Source organism: Salvelinus fontinalis, unplaced genomic scaffold, assembly GCF_029448725.1.
Source record: "Salvelinus fontinalis isolate EN_2023a unplaced genomic scaffold, ASM2944872v1 scaffold_0003, whole genome shotgun sequence".
NCBI classification, from domain to species: domain Eukaryota; kingdom Metazoa; phylum Chordata; class Actinopteri; order Salmoniformes; family Salmonidae; genus Salvelinus; species Salvelinus fontinalis.
Window position 1 is genome coordinate 1,620,268 of NW_026600212.1, and position 16,841 is coordinate 1,637,108.

A 16,841-nucleotide genomic window follows, 5' to 3' on the forward strand; every position below is an offset into this window, starting at 1 on the left:
GGTATCTCCCACCCCACTACCACTATCAGATTAGAACCATAATGGAGACTAGGTATCTACCACCCCACTACCACTATCAGATTAGAGCCATAATGGAGACTAGAAATCAACCACCCCACTACCGCTATCATATTAGAGCCATAAGGGCACTAGGCATCTACCACCCCACTACCACTACCAGATTAGAGCCATAATGGAGACTAGGTATATACAACCTCACTACCACTATCAGATTAGAGCCATAAAGGCACTAGGCATCTACCACCCCACTACCACTATCAGATTAGAGCCATAATGGAGACTAGAAATCAACCACCCCACTACCGCTATCATATTAGAGCCATAAGGGCACTAGGCATCTACCACCCCACTACCTCTATCAGATTAGAGCCATAATGGAGACTAGGTATCTCCCACCCCACTACCACTATCAGATTAGAACCATAATGGAGACTAGGTATCTACCACCCCACTACCACTATCAGATTAGAGCCATAATGGAGACTAGGTATCTACCACCCCTCTACCTCTATCAGATTAGAGCCATAATGGAGACTAGGTATCTACCACCCCACTACCACTATCAGATTAGAGCCATAATGGAGACTAGAAATCAACCACCCCACTACCGCTATCATATTAGCGCCATAAGGGCACTAGGCATCTACCACCCCACTACCACTACCAGATTAGAGCCATAATGGAGACTAGGTATATACAACCTCACTACCACTATCAGATTAGAGCCATAAAGGCACTAGGCATCTACCACCCCACTACCACTATCAGATTAGAGCCATAATGGAGACTAGAAATCAACCACCCCACTACCGCTATCATATTAGAGCCATAAGGGCACTAGGCATCTACCACCCCACTACCTCTATCAGATTAGAGCCATAATGGAGACTAGGTATCTCCCACCCCACTACCACTATCAGATTAGAACCATAATGGAGACTAGGTATCTACCACCCCACTACCACTATCAGATTAGAGCCATAATGGAGACTAGGTATCTACCACCCCTCTACCTCTATCAGATTAGAGCCATAATGGAGACTAGGTATCTACCACCCCACTACCTCTATCAGATTAGAGCCATAAGGGCACTAGGCATCTACCACCCCACTACCACTATCAGATTAGAGCCATAACGGAGACTAGACATCTACCACCGCAATACTACTACCAGATTAGAGCCATAATGGAGACTAGGTATCTACCACCCCACTACCACTATCAGATTAGAGCCATAATGGAGACTAGGTATCTACCACCCCACTACCACTATCAGATTAGAGCCATAAGGGCACTAGGCATCTATCACCCCACTACCACTATCAGATTAGAGCCGTAAAGTCACTAGGCATCTACCACCCCACTACCACTATCAGATTAGAGCCATAATGGAGACTAGGTATCTACCACCCCACTACCACTATCAGATTAGAGCCATAAGGGCACTAGGCATCTACCACCCCACTACCTCTATCAGATTAGAGCCATAATGGAGACTAGGTATCTCCCACCCCACTACCACTATCAGATTAGAACCATAATGGAGACTAGGTATCTACCACCCCACTACCACTATCAGATTAGAGCCATAATGGAGACTAGGTATCTACCACCCCTCTACCTCTATCAGATTAGAGCCATAATGGAGACTAGGTATCTACCACCCCACTACCACTACCAGATTAGAGCCATAATGGAGACAAGGTATCTACCACCCCACTACCACTATCAGATTAGAGCCATAAGGGCATTAGGCATCTACCACCCCACTACCACTATCAGATTAAAGCCATAATGGAGACTAGGTATAAAACACCCCACTACCACTATCAGATTAGAGCCATAATTGAGAAAAGGTTTCTGCCACCCCTCTACCACTACCAGATTAGAGCCATAATGGAGACTAGGTATCTACCACCCCACTACCACTATCAGATTAGAGCCATAATGGAGACTAGGTATCTACCACCCCACTACCACTACCAAATTAGAGCCATAATGGATACTAGGTATCTACCACCCCACTACCACTATCAGATTAGAGCCATAACGGAGTCTAGGTATCTACCACCCCACTACCTCTATCAGATTAGACACATAATGGAGACTAGGTATCTACCACCCCACTACCACTATCAGATTAGAGCCATAAGGGCACTAGGCATCTACCACCCCACTACCACTATCAGATTAAAGCCATAATGGAGACTAGGTATAAAACACCCCACTACCACTATCAGATTAGAGCCATAATTGAGAAAAGGTTTCTGCCACCCCTCTACCACTACCAGATTAGAGCCATAATGGAGACTAGGTATCTACCACCCCACTACCACTATCAGATTAGAGCCATAATGGAGACTAGGAATCTACCACCCCACTACCACTACCAAATTAGAGCCATAATGGATACTAGGTATCTACCACCCCACTACCACTATCAGATTAGAGCCATAACGGAGACTAGGTATCTACCACCCAACTACCTCTATCAGATTAGACACATAATGGAGAGTAGGTATCTTCCACCCCACTACAACTATCAGTTTAGAGCCATAGTGGAGACTAGGTATCTACCACCCCACTACCACTACCAGATTAGAGCCATAATGGAGACTAGAAATCAACCACCCCACTACCGCTATCATATTAGAGCCATAAGGGCACTAGGCATCTACCACCCCACTACCTCTATCAGATTAGAGCCATAATGGAGACTAGGTATCTCCCACCCCACTACCACTATCAGATTAGAACCATAATGGAGACTAGGTATCTACCACCCCACTACCACTATCAGATTAGAGCCATAATGGAGACTAGGTATCTACCACCCCTCTACCTCTATCAGATTAGAGCCATAATGGAGACTAGGTATCTACCACCCCACTACCTCTATCAGATTAGAGCCATAAGGGCACTAGGCATCTACCACCCCACTACCACTATCAGATTAGAGCCATAACGGAGACTAGACATCTACCACCCCAATACTACTACCAGATTAGAGCCATAAGGGCACTAGACATCTATCACCCCACTACCACTATCAGATTAGAGCCATAATGGAGACTAGGTATCTACCACCCCACTACCACTATCAGATTAGAGCCATAAGGGCACTAGGCATCTACCACCCCACTACCTCTATCAGATTAGAGCCATAATGGAGACTAGGTATCTCCCACCCCACTACCACTATCAGATTAGAACCATAATGGAGACTAGGTATCTACCACCCCACTACCACTATCAGATTAGAGCCATAATGGAGACTAGGTATCTACCACCCCTCTACCTCTATCAGATTAGAGCCATAATGGAGACTAGGTATCTACCACCCCACTACCACTACCAGATTAGAGCCATAATGGAGACAAGGTATCTACCACCCCACTACCACTATCAGATTAGAGCCATAAGGGCATTAGGCATCTACCACCCCACTACCACTATCAGATTAAAGCCATAATGGAGACTAGGTATAAAACACCCCACTACCACTATCAGATTAGAGCCATAATTGAGAAAAGGTTTCTGCCACCCCTCTACCACTACCAGATTAGAGCCATAATGGAGACTAGGTATCTACCACCCCACTACCACTATCAGATTAGAGCCATAATGGAGACTAGGTATCTACCACCCCACTACCACTACCAAATTAGAGCCATAATGGATACTAGGTATCTACCACCCCACTACCACTATCAGATTAGAGCCATAACGGAGACTAGGTATCTACCACCCAACTACCTCTATCAGATTAGACACATAATGGAGAGTAGGTATCTTCCACCCCACTACAACTATCAGTTTAGAGCCATAGTGGAGACTAGGTATCTACCACCCCACTACCACTACCAGATTAGAGCCATAATGGAGACTAGAAATCAACCACCCCACTACCGCTATCATATTAGAGCCATAAGGGCACTAGGCATCTACCACCCCACTACCTCTATCAGATTAGAGCCATAATGGAGACTAGGTATCTCCCACCCCACTACCACTATCAGATTAGAACCATAATGGAGACTAGGTATCTACCACCCCACTACCACTATCAGATTAGAGCCATAATGGAGACTAGGTATCTACCACCCCTCTACCTCTATCAGATTAGAGCCATAATGGAGACTAGGTATCTACCACCCCACTACCTCTATCAGATTAGAGCCATAAGGGCACTAGGCATCTACCACCCCACTACCACTATCAGATTAGAGCCATAACGGAGACTAGACATCTACCACCCCAATACTACTACCAGATTAGAGCCATAAGGGCACTAGACATCTATCACCCCACTACCACTATCAGATTAGAGCCATAATGGAGACTAGGTATCTACCACCCCACTACCACTATCAGATTAGAGCCATAAGGGCACTAGGCATCTACCACCCCACTACCTCTATCAGATTAGAGCCATAATGGAGACTAGGTATCTCCCACCCCACTACCACTATCAGATTAGAACCATAATGGAGACTAGGTATCTACCACCCCACTACCACTATCAGATTAGAGCCATAATGGAGACTAGGTATCTACCACCCCTCTACCTCTATCAGATTAGAGCCATAATGGAGACTAGGTATCTACCACCCCACTACCACTACCAGATTAGAGCCATAATGGAGACAAGGTATCTACCACCCCACTACCACTATCAGATTAGAGCCATAAGGGCATTAGGCATCTACCACCCCACTACCACTATCAGATTAAAGCCATAATGGAGACTAGGTATAAAACACCCCACTACCACTATCAGATTAGAGCCATAATTGAGAAAAGGTTTCTGCCACCCCTCTACCACTACCAGATTAGAGCCATAATGGAGACTAGGTATCTACCACCCCACTACCACTATCAGATTAGAGCCATAATGGAGACTAGGTATCTACCACCCCACTACCACTACCAAATTAGAGCCATAATGGATACTAGGTATCTACCACCCCACTACCACTATCAGATTAGAGCCATAACGGAGTCTAGGTATCTACCACCCCACTACCTCTATCAGATTAGACACATAATGGAGACTAGGTATCTATCACCCCACTACCACTATCAGATTAGAGCCATAATGGAGACTAGACATCTACCACTATCAGATTAAAGTCATAAGGGCACTAGACATCTACCACCCCACTACCACTATCAGATTAGAGCCATAATGGAGACTAGGTATCTACCACCCCACTACCTCTATCAGATTAGAGCCATAATGGAGACTAGGTATCTCCCACCCCACTACCACTATCAGATTAGAGCCATAATGGAGACTAGGTATCTACCACCCCACTACCACTATCAGATTAGAGCCATAATGGAGACTAGGTATCTACCACCCCACTACCACTATCAGATTAGAGCCATAAGGGCACTAGGCATCTACCACCCCACTACCTCTATCAGATTAGAGCCATAATGGAGACTAGGTATCTCCCACCCCACTACCACTATCAGATTAGAACCATAATGGAGACTAGGTATCTACCACCCCACTACCACTATCAGATTAGAGTCATAATGGAGACAAGGTATCTACCACCCCACTACCACTATCAGATTAGAGCCATAAGGGCATTAGGCATCTACCACCCCACTACCACTATCAGATTAAAGCCATAATGGAGACTAGGTATCTACCACCCCACTTCCACTATCAGATTAGAGCCATAATGGAGACTAGGTATATACAACCTCACTACCACTATCAGATTAGAGCCATAAAGGCACTAGGCATCTACCACCCCACTACCACTATCAGATTAGAGCCATAATGGAGACTAGAAATCAACCACCCCACTACCGCTATCATATTAGAGCCATAAGGGCACTAGGCATCTACCACCCCACTACCACTATCAGATTAAAGCCATAATGGAGACTAGGTATAAAACACCCCACTACCACTATCAGATTAGAGCCATAATTGAGAAAAGGTTTCTGCCACCCCTCTACCACTACCAGATTAGAGCCATAATGGAGACTAGGTATCTACCACCCCACTACCACTATCAGATTAGAGCCATAATGGAGACTAGGTATCTACCACCCCACTACCACTACCAAATTAGAGCCATAATGGATACTAGGTATCTACCACCCCACTACCTCTATCAGATTAGAGCCATAATGGAGACTAGGTATCTCCCACCCCACTACCACTATCAGATTAGAGCCATAATGGAGACTAGGTATCTACCACCCCACTACCACTATCAGATTAGAGCCATAATGGAGACTAGGTATCTACCACCCCACTACCACTATCAGATTAGAGCCATAAGGGCACTAGGCATCTACCACCCCACTACCTCTATCAGATTAGAGCCATAATGGAGACTAGGTATCTCCCACCCCACTACCACTATCAGATTAGAACCATAATGGAGACTAGGTATCTACCACCCCACTACCACTATCAGATTAGAGCCATAATGGAGACTAGGTATCTACCACCCCTCTACCTCTATCAGATTAGAGCCATAATGGAGACTAGGTATCTACCACCCCACTACCACTACCAGATTAGAGCCATAATGGAGACAAGGTATCTACCACCCCACTACCACTATCAGATTAGAGCCATAAGGGCATTAGGCATCTACCACCCCACTACCACTATCAGATTAAAGCCATAATGGAGACTAGGTATCTACCACCCCACTTCCACTATCAGATTAGAGCCATAATGGAGACTAGGTATATACAACCTCACTACCACTATCAGATTAGAGCCATAATGGAGACTAGGTATCTACCACCCCACTACCACTATCAGATTAGAGCCATAATGGAGACTAGAAATCAACCACCCCACTACCGCTATCATATTAGCGCCATAAGGGCACTAGGCATCTACCACCCCACTACCACTACCAGATTAGAGCCATAATGGAGACTAGGTATATACAACCTCACTACCACTATCAGATTAGAGCCATAAAGGCACTAGGCATCTACCACCCCACTACCACTATCAGATTAGAGCCATAATGGAGACTAGAAATCAACCACCCCACTACCGCTATCATATTAGAGCCATAAGGGCACTAGGCATCTACCACCCCACAAACTCTATCAGATTAGAGCCATAATGGAGACTAGGTATCTCCCACCCCACTACCACTATCAGATTAGAGCCATAATGGAGACTAGGTATCTACCACCCCACTACCACTATCAGATTAGAGCCATAATGGAGACTAGGTATCTACCACCCCACTACCACTATCAGATTAGAGCCATAAGGGCACTAGGCATCTACCACCCCACTACCACTATCAGATTAAAGCCATGATGGAGACTAGGTATAAAACACCCCACTACCACTATCAGATTAGAGCCATAATTGAGAAAAGGTTTCTGCCACCCCTCTACCACTACCAGATTAGAGCCATAATGGAGACTAGGTATCTACCACCCCACTACCACTATCAGATTAGAGCCATAATGGAGACTAGGAATCTACCACCCCACTACCACTACCAAATTAGAGCCATAATGGATACTAGGTATCTACCACCCCACTACCACTATCAGATTAGAGCCATAACGGAGACTAGGTATCTACCACCCAACTACCTCTATCAGATTAGACACATAATGGAGAGTAGGTATCTTCCACCCCACTACAACTATCAGTTTAGAGCCATAGTGGAGACTAGGTATCTACCACCCCACTACCACTACCAGATTAGAGCCATAATGGAGACTAGGTATATACAACCTCACTACCACTATCAGATTAGAGCCATAAAGGCACTAGGCATCTACCACCCCACTACCTCTATCAGATTAGAGCCATAATGGAGACTAGGTATCTCCCACCCCACTACCACTATCAGATTAGAACCATAATGGAGACTAGGTATCTACCACCCCACTACCACTATCAGATTAGAGCCATAATGGAGACTAGGTATCTACCACCCCTCTACCTCTATCAGATTAGAGCCATAATGGAGACTAGGTATCTACCACCCCACTACCTCTATCAGATTAGAGCCATAAGGGCACTAGGCATCTACCACCCCACTACCACTATCAGATTAGAGCCATAACGGAGACTAGACATCTACCACCCCAATACTACTACCAGATTAGAGCCATAAGGGCACTAGATATCTATCACCCCACTACCACTATCAGATTAGAGCCATAATGGAGACTAGGTATCTACCACCCCACTACCACTATCAGATTAGAGCCATAAGGGCACTAGGCATCTATCACCCCACTACCACTATCAGATTAGAGCCATAAAGGCACTAAGCATCTACCACCCCACTACCAGTATCAGATTAGAGCCATAATGGAGACTAGGTATCTACCACCCCACTACCACTATCAGATTAGAGCCATAAGGGCACTAGGCATCTACCACCCCACTACCTCTATCAGATTAGAGCCATAATGGAGACTAGGTATCTCCCACCCCACTACCACTATCAGATTAGAACCATAATGGAGACTAGGTATCTACCACCCCACTACCACTATCAGATTAGAGCCATAATGTAGACTAGGTATCTACCACCCCTCTACCTCTATCAGATTAGAGCCATAATGGAGACTAGGTATCTACCACCCCACTACCTCTATCAGATTAGAGCCATAAGGGCACTAGGCATCTACCACCCCACTACCACTATCAGATTAGAGCCATAACGGAGACTAGACATCTACCACCCAAATACTACTACCAGATTAGAGCCATAAGGGCACTAAACATCTATCACCCCACTACCACTATCAGATTAGAGCCATAATGGAGACTAGGTATCTACCACCCCACTTCCACTATCAGATTAGAGCCATAAGGGCACTAGGCATCTATCACCCCACTACCACTATCAGATTAGAGCCATAAAGGCACTAGGCATCTACCACCCCACTACCACTATCAGATTAGAGCCATAATGGAGACTAGGTATCTACCACCCCACTACCACTATCAGATTAGAGCCATAAGGGCACTAGGCATCTATCACCCCACTACCACTAACAGATTAGATCCATAAAGGCACTAGGCATCTACCACCCCACTACAACTATCAGATTAGAGCCATAATGGAGACTAGGTATCTACCATCCCACTACCACTATCAGATTAGAGCCATAAGGGCACTAGGCATCTACCACCCCACTACCACTATCAGATTAGAGCCATAAAGGCACTAGGCATCTACCACCCCACTACCACTATCAGATTAGAGCCATAATGGAGACTAGGTATCTACCACACCACTACCACTACCAGATTAGAGCCATACTGGAGACTAGGTATCTACCACCCGACTACCACTATCAAATTAGAGCCATAATGGAGACTAGGTATCTACCACACCACTACCACTACCAAATTAGAGCCATAATGGAGAGTAGGTATCTTCCACCCCACCCCACTACCACTATCAGATTAGAGCCATAATGGAGACTAGGTATCTACCACCCGACTACCACTATCAGATTAGAGCCATAATGGAGACTAGGTATCTACCACCCCACTACCACTATCAGATTAGAGCCATAATGGAGACTAGGTATCTACCACCCCACTACCTCTATCAGATTAGAGCCATAATGGAGAGTAGGTATCTTCCACCCCACCCCACTACCACTATCAGATTAGAGCCATAATGGAGACTAGGTATCTACCACCCCACTACCACTATCAGATTAGAGCCATAATGGAAACTAGGTATCTACCACCCCACTACCTCTATCAGATTAGAGCCATAATGGAGAGTAGGTATCTTCCACCCCACCCCACTACCACTATCAGATTAGAGCCATAATGGAGACTAGGTATCTACCACTCCACTACCACTATCAGATTAGAGCCATAAGGGCACTAGGCATCTACCACCCCACTACCACTATCAGATTAGAGCCATAAAGGCACTAGGCATCTACCACCCCACTACCACTATCAGATTAGAGCCATAATGGAGACTAGGTATCTACCACCCCACTACCACTACCAGATTAGAGCCATAATGGAAACTAGGTATCTACCACTCCACTACCACTATCAGATTAGAGCCATAAGGGCACTAGGCATCTACCACCCCACTACCACTATCAGATTAGAGCCATAAAGGCACTAGGCATCTACCACCCCACTACCACTATCAGATTAGAGCCATAATGGAGACTAGGTATCTACCACCCCACTACCACTATCAGATTAGAGCCATAATGGAGACTAGGTATGTACCACCCCACTACCACTACCAGATTAGAGCCATAATGGAAACTAGGTATCTACCACCCCACTACCACTATCAGATTAGAGCCATAATGGAGACTAGGTATCTACCACCCCACTACCACTATCAGATTAGAGCCATAATGGAGACTAGTTATCTACCACCCCACTACCACTATCAGATTAGAGCCATAAGGGCACTAGGCATCTACCACCCCACTACCACTATCAGATTAGAGCCATAAAGGCACTAGGCATCTACCACCCCACTTCCACTATTAGATTAGAGCCATAATGGAGACTAGGTATCTATCACCCCAATACCACTATCAGATTAGAGCCATAATGGAGACTAGACATCTACCACTATCAGATTAAAGCCATAAGAGCACTAGACATCTACCACCCCACTACCACTATCAGATTAGAGCCATAATGGAGACTAGGTATCTACCACCCCACTACCTCTATCAGATTAGAGCCATAATGGAGACTAGGTATGTCCCACCCCACTACCACTATCAGATTAGAGCCATAATGGAGACTAGGTATCTACCACCCCACTACCACTATCAGATTAGAGCCATAATGGAGACTAGGTATCTACCACCCCTCTACCTCTATCAGATTAGAGCCATAATGGAGACTAGGTATCTACCACCCCACTACCACTATGTGATTAGAGCCATAATGGAGACTAGGTATCTACCACCCCACTTACCACTATCAGATTAGAGCCATAATGGAGACTAGACATCAACCACCCCACTACCACTATCAGATTAGAGCCATAATGGAGACTAGGTATCTACCACCCCACTACCACTATCAGATTAGAGCAATAAAGGCACTAGGCATCTACCACCCCACTACCACTATCAGATTAGAGCCATAATGGAGACTAGACATCAACCACCCCACTACCGCTATCATATTAGAGCCATAAGGGCACTAGGCATCTACCACCCCACTACCACTATCAGATTAGAGCCATAACGGAGACTAGACATCTACCACCCAAATACTACTACCAGATTAGAGCCATAAGGGCACTAAACATCTATCACCCCACTACCACTATCAGATTAGAGCCATAATGGAGACTAGGTATCTACCACCCCACTTCCACTATCAGATTAGAGCCATAAGGGCACTAGGCATCTATCACCCCACTACCACTATCAGATTAGAGCCATAAAGGCACTAGGCATCTACCACCCCACTACCACTATCAGATTAGAGCCATAATGGAGACTAGGTATCTACCACCCCACTACCACTATCAGATTAGAGCCATAAGGGCACTAGGCATCTATCACCCCACTACCACTATCAGATTAGATCCATAAAGGCACTAGGCATCTACCACCCCACTACAACTATCAGATTAGAGCCATAATGGAGACTAGGTATCTACCATCCCACTACCACTATCAGATTAGAGCCATAAGGGCACGAGGCATCTACCACCCCACTACCACTATCAGATTAGAGCCATAAAGGCACTAGGCATCTACCACCCCACTACCACTATCAGATTAGAGCCATAATGGAGACTAGGTATCTACCACACCACTACCAATACCAGATTAGAGCCATAATGGAGAGTAGGTATCTTCCACCCCACCCCACTACCACTATCAGATTAGAGCCATAATGGAGACTAGGTATCTACCACCCCACTACCACTATCAGATTAGAGCCATAATGGAGACTAGGTATCTACCACCCCACTACCTCTATCAGATTAGAGCCATAATGGAGACTAGGTATCTACCACTCCACTACCACTATCAGATTAGAGCCATAAGGGCACTAGGCATCTACCACCCCACTACCACTATCAGATTAGAGCCATAAAGGCACTAGGCATCTACCACCCCACTACCACTATCAGATTAGAGCAATAATGGAGACTAGGTATCTACCACCCCACTACCACTATCAGATTAGAGCCATAATGGAGACTAGGTATCTACCACCCCACTACCACTACCAGATTAGAGCCATAATGGAAACTAGGTATCTACCACTCCACTACCACTATCAGATTCGAGCCATAAGGGCACTAGGCATCTACCACCCCACTACCACTATCAGATTAGAGCCATAAAGGCACTAGGCATCTACCACCCCACTACCACTACCAGATTAGAGCCATAATGGAAACTAGGTATCTACCACCCCACTACCACTATCAGATTAGAGCCATAATGGAGACTAGGTATCTACCACCCCACTACCACTACCAGATTAGAGCCATAATGGAAACTAGGTATCTACCACTCCACTACCACTATCAGATTAGAGCCATAAGGGCACTAGGCATCTACCACCCCACTACCACTATCAGATTAGAGCCATAAAGGCACTAGGCATCTACCACCCCACTACCACTATCAGATTAGAGCCATAATGGAGACTAGGTATCTACCACCCCACTACCACTATCAGATTAGAGCCATAATGGAGACTAGGTATGTACCACCCCACTACCACTACCAGATTAGAGCCATAATGGAAACTAGGTATCTACCACCCCACTACCACTATCAGATTAGAGCCATAATGGAGACTAGGTATCTACCACCCCACTACCACTATCAGATTAGAGCCATAATGGAGACTAGTTATCTACCACCCCACTACCACTATCAGATTAGAGCCATAAGGGCACTAGGCATCTACCACCCCACTACCACTATCAGATTAGAGCCATAAAGGCACTAGGCATCTACCACCCCACTTCCACTATTAGATTAGAGCCATAATGGAGACTAGGTATCTATCACCCCAATACCACTATCAGATTAGAGCCATAATGGAGACTAGACATCTACCACTATCAGATTAAAGCCATAAGAGCACTAGACATCTACCACCCCACTACCACTATCAGATTAGAGCCATAATGGAGACTAGGTATCTACCACCCCACTACCTCTATCAGATTAGAGCCATAATGGAGACTAGGTATGTCCCACCCCACTACCACTATCAGATTAGAGCCATAATGGAGACTAGGTATCTACCACCCCACTACCACTATCAGATTAGAGCCATAATGGAGACTAGGTATCTACCACCCCTCTACCTCTATCAGATTAGAGCCATAATGGAGACTAGGTATCTACCACCCCACTACCACTATGTGATTAGAGCCATAATGGAGACTAGGTATCTACCACCCCACTTACCACTATCAGATTAGAGCCATAATGGAGACTAGACATCAACCACCCCACTACCACTATCAGATTAGAGCCATAATGGAGACTAGGTATCTACCACCCCACTACCACTATCAGATTAGAGCAATAAAGGCACTAGGCATCTACCACCCCACTACCACTATCAGATTAGAGCCATAATGGAGACTAGACATCAACCACCCCACTACCGCTATCATATTAGAGCCATAAGGGCACTAGGCATCTACCACCCCACTACCACTATCAGATTAGAGCCATAACGGAGACTAGACATCTACCACCCAAATACTACTACCAGATTAGAGCCATAAGGGCACTAAACATCTATCACCCCACTACCACTATCAGATTAGAGCCATAATGGAGACTAGGTATCTACCACCCCACTTCCACTATCAGATTAGAGCCATAAGGGCACTAGGCATCTATCACCCCACTACCACTATCAGATTAGAGCCATAAAGGCACTAGGCATCTACCACCCCACTACCACTATCAGATTAGAGCCATAATGGAGACTAGGTATCTACCACCCCACTACCACTATCAGATTAGAGCCATAAGGGCACTAGGCATCTATCACCCCACTACCACTATCAGATTAGATCCATAAAGGCACTAGGCATCTACCACCCCACTACAACTATCAGATTAGAGCCATAATGGAGACTAGGTATCTACCATCCCACTACCACTATCAGATTAGAGCCATAAGGGCACGAGGCATCTACCACCCCACTACCACTATCAGATTAGAGCCATAAAGGCACTAGGCATCTACCACCCCACTACCACTATCAGATTAGAGCCATAATGGAGACTAGGTATCTACCACACCACTACCAATACCAGATTAGAGCCATAATGGAGAGTAGGTATCTTCCACCCCACCCCACTACCACTATCAGATTAGAGCCATAATGGAGACTAGGTATCTACCACCCCACTACCACTATCAGATTAGAGCCATAATGGAGACTAGGTATCTACCACCCCACTACCTCTATCAGATTAGAGCCATAATGGAGACTAGGTATCTACCACTCCACTACCACTATCAGATTAGAGCCATAAGGGCACTAGGCATCTACCACCCCACTACCACTATCAGATTAGAGCCATAAAGGCACTAGGCATCTACCACCCCACTACCACTATCAGATTAGAGCAATAATGGAGACTAGGTATCTACCACCCCACTACCACTATCAGATTAGAGCCATAATGGAGACTAGGTATCTACCACCCCACTACCACTACCAGATTAGAGCCATAATGGAAACTAGGTATCTACCACTCCACTACCACTATCAGATTCGAGCCATAAGGGCACTAGGCATCTACCACCCCACTACCACTATCAGATTAGAGCCATAAAGGCACTAGGCATCTACCACCCCACTACCACTACCAGATTAGAGCCATAATGGAAACTAGGTATCTACCACCCCACTACCACTATCAGATTAGAGCCATAATGGAGACTAGGTATCTACCACCCCACTACCACTATCAGATTAGAGCCATAATGGAGACTAGTTATCTACCACCCCACTACCACTATCAGATTAGAGCCATAAGGGCACTAGGCATCTACCACCCCACTACCACTATCAGATTAGAGCCATAAAGGCACTAGGCATCTATCACCCCACTTCCACTATTAGATTAGAGCCATAATGGAGACTAGGTATCTATCACCCCACTACCACTATCAGATTAGAGCCATAATGGAGACTAGACATCTACCACTATCAGATTAAAGCCATAAGAGCACTAGACATCTACCACCCCACTACCACTATCAGATTAGAGCCATAATGGAGACAAGGTATCTACCACCCCACTACCTCTATCAGATTAGAGCCATAATGGAGACTAGGTATGTCCCACCCCACTACCACTATCAGATTAGAGCCATAATGGAGACTAGGTATCTACCACCCCACTACCACTATCAGATTAGAGCCATAATGGAGACTAGGTATCTACCACCCCTCTACCTCTATCAGATTAGAGCCATAATGGAGACTAGGTATCTACCACCCCACTACCACTATGTGAATAGAGCCATAATGGAGACTAGGTATCTACCACCCCACTTACCACTATCAGATTAGAGCCATAATGGAGACTAGACATCAACCACCCCACTACCACTATCAGATTAGAGCCATAATGGAGACTAGGTATCTACCACCCCATTACCACTATCAGATTAGAGCAATAAAGGCACTAGGCATCTACCACCCCACTACCACTATCAGATTAGAGCCATAATGGAGACTAGACATCAACCACCCCACTACTGCTATCAGATTAGAGCCATAATGGAGACTAGGTATCTCCCACCCCACTACCACTATTAGATTATAGCCATAATGGAGACTAGGTATCTACCACCCCTCTACCTCTATCAGATTAGAGCCATAATGGAGACTAGGTATCTACCACCCCACTACCTCTATCAGATTAGAGCCATAATGGAGACTAGACATCAACCACCCCACTACCACTATCAGATTAGAGCCATAATGGAGACTAGGTATCTACCACCCCACTACCACTATCAGATTAGAGCAATAAAGGCACTAGGCATCTACCACCCCACTACCACTATCAGATTAGAGCCATAATGGAGACTAGACATCAACCACCCCACTACTGCTATCATATTAGAGCCATAAGGGCACTAGGCATCTACCACCCCACCACCTCTATCAGATTAGAGCCATAATGGAGACTAGGTATCTACCACCCCTCTACCTCTATCAGATTAGAGCCATAATGGAGACTAGGTATCTACCACCCCACTACCTCTATCAGATTAGAGCCATAAGGGCACTAGGCATCTACCACCCCACTACCACTATCAGATTAGAGCCATAACGGAGACTAGACATCTACCACCCCAATACTACTACCAGATTAGAGCCATAAGGGCACTAGACATCTATCACCCCACTACCACAATCAGATTAGAGCCATAATGGAGACTAGGTATCTACCACCCCACTACCACTATCAGATTAGAGCCATAAGGGAACTAGGCATCTATCACCCCACTACCACTATCAGATTAGAGCCATAAAGGCACTAGGCATCTACCACCCCACTACCACTATCAGTTTAGAGCCATAATGGAGACTAGTTATCTACCACCCCACTACCACTATCAGATTAGAGCCATAAGGGCACTAGGCATCTACCACCCCACTACCTCTATCAGATTAGAGCCATAATGGAGACTAGGTATCTCCCACCCCACTATCACTATCAGATTAGAACCATAATGGAGACTAGGCATCTACCACCCCACTACCACTATCAGATTAGAGCCATAACGGAGACTAGACATCTACCACCCCAATACT